We start from the raw sequence: 2,713 nt of genomic DNA, 5'->3' as shown, positions 1-2,713 counted from the left end.
GATTGAGTGTGATGACTAGCCCGTCCCTACGGCCGAATAAAACATTCCGCAAAATTATTTTTACGTTGATAAAGGTTTGGTCGTTTCAAAAATATCGACGGTCATATTTGTGATAATAAATCACTGATAACTCACGGCATATGCCATGAGCTGTTCAAACTTTTTCCGCTGTTAAATTAAAGCACTCTACAAACTTATGTATAACAATATGTTTCGAGAATCAATCATATTTGCAGACTTAATTAATTATATTTAATTAATTATATTTTAATTTCTATAGAAATAAAATTAAGTTGTTAAAATTGGCAATAGACATTAATTGTTCTTATTCATTGTCTTTGTTATTATTATTGAAATAATAAAGTTCGTTAATGTATATATAATCATAATAAAAATTAATATATTTACGGAAGATATTTATTGAGAAAGTAATTGGTAAATAATAATATGTTAAACTACCTGTGCTCCTTATTATTGTCTTGATAAGACCTGTCGACCTGTTCTACAATGTCGATTTTCTTCTCGCTAGATCCCACTGCATCGACCACTTCTTTCTTTCTATTAATCATTTTCTCGCGCTGTGATAGAATGGTCGAGCTTGAAATGTCCTCGAAAGTATCATTTGCATATCCGCTTTCAGCCATCAGACCTCTCAAACTGTTTGAAGCTGTCACAGAATCGTTTCCATCTGTTGGACGTTTAGAGTCTTCGAGAACGGAGTCTCCAATTTTAGAATTTTCTTCGGCGCGGGAAAGTTCCGAAATAATTTCACTGCCGTTCTCCATCGTGCTGATCGACTCCTCGACAACGCCATCGTCGCGCAAAGATCCCGTATCGTTCGTATCGTCTTGAACTTTGGAATCCACCTCTTTCGGAGTTTTCGTGATCGTTTTATCCTCGATCGAATGCTTTTTCAGGTCGAGGCGTACCATGGAAATTTTCTCGTTCGATTTTCCAGACAATCTCAAGCGCTTCGCGATCGACGAATTGTCAGACGGCGCTTTCCCCCTCGAGATTTCAGATGATTTGACGGATTCCCTTCTTCCCTCGGACCTCGCGGCCGTTCTCGTTCTCACCTCGCGTCCGGAAGACCTGTCGCTGACCGTGGAAGAGTTTCGCCGCGACGTTTTCGAGCGCGACAGTGATTTTGACGGAGTCACCGAGTCATCGAGTACGCTTTCGATCAAACTGTTCTCCTGAATTGTCATTATGTCCGAGGTAAGACTTTCATGCTTTCCTGCGGAACGCGGCGATTTATCGTCTAATGGCACTGCGACATCAAGATCGATCTTGGCGACGTCTTCGGCAGGTCTAAACGCGTCTGCTTTGTCCGGCGTCAATCTCTCACTCCTCGACGAAAGTTTCGTTTCCTCCGGGTGTCCTTCGAATCGAGTATCCGGCATTTTTATGTTGATCTTAGACCTCATGGCTTTCCTCGGTGATTCCGCCGAGGGATTCTCCGAAGGAACTATGGAAACGCTGCTTATCGAGCTGTCCGAGTCCTAGAATTACAGAGTATTACTTTAATGTCACAACCACTGCCACTTTCTTTTCAAAAAGTTTAATTACAATCCAATTATCTCTCTGAAATATTAGAATTAAATGACAGGATGTTACACAGAATGTTAGAAATAAAAATATATATTGTATATAACAAAAATGTAAAATGCAGTAAACTACAATAGCGATTTAAAATTATTTGATTTTTCTTTAGCGTCTGGGAAAATTATAATTTTAAATAATGGGACATAGAAATGAAGAAATATGTATTGTACATCATAAAAATATAAAATGCAGCTAAACTACATTAGCGGATTTAAAAATATTCAATTTTTCTTTACAATATCATAAATTTAATATTAATTTTTTAACACTAGAAAATTTATTTTACAGACTGGACTCCCACAGGCTATTTTGTTTTCTTTTCTTTGGAATATTCACCTCTTTCCATTTCTGCTCCTTGCGTTTCGTCTTGTATTTCTCCTCGATCTCTTTCAGGCGCGCCAGTGCCGCGTTCGCTTTCGAGGAGAGCATTTTTCATCTTTTTCTTTTCCTTTAGATCCCTTTTATGTTCAGTCGCTAAATTTAGCTAACAAACTCTCTGCTGTTAGCTCGATGTACATCACTTGTAAATTTCAATTATTCACGAGGCAACGAGAGGCGAGTACCTTGATTTTGAAGTGAGTCACGGTAAGTTATTGTATTCGTTCTCGCCATGCCAAGTTTGCTTTCTCGTTGCCGAGGAAACGCTTGATATATATATCGACGGCCATCGAGAGTCCATTTAGGCCCATTAAATGCGAAATGTATGTATACAGAAATATTTATAGGCAATCTTTATCGCGCTTTCGAGGTACGAATGAAATCTCGATAACGATCGCTTAATTACATTTTTACGAGGAACTTAAATATTTATTGATAAGGGTATGGCGTGACATGCATATTTCAAACGTTCTGTCAATCTTTTATTAGTTAAAAATATCAAAAAGGTTACAGTGTGTTAATCGACGTTAATGAAACCGGCCCATAAGAGGTAAATAGCTAAAGCTTCAAAAGATGCATGATGAGCCTTTTTGAGTGTCAATCTCTTACATATCCTCTTCCGAATCAATCCCTTCATAGTCTGTCGCCTCCTCCGATGGATCGGCTACCTCTTCCGAATCAATCTCTTCATGGTCTGTCGTCTCCTCCGATAGATCGGCTACCTCTTCCG

Source organism: Temnothorax curvispinosus, unplaced genomic scaffold, assembly GCF_003070985.1.
Source record: "Temnothorax curvispinosus isolate PA1 unplaced genomic scaffold, ASM307098v1 QBEX01007518.1, whole genome shotgun sequence".
Classification (NCBI taxonomy): domain Eukaryota; kingdom Metazoa; phylum Arthropoda; class Insecta; order Hymenoptera; family Formicidae; genus Temnothorax; species Temnothorax curvispinosus.
This window is presented reverse-complemented; position numbering follows the sequence as displayed.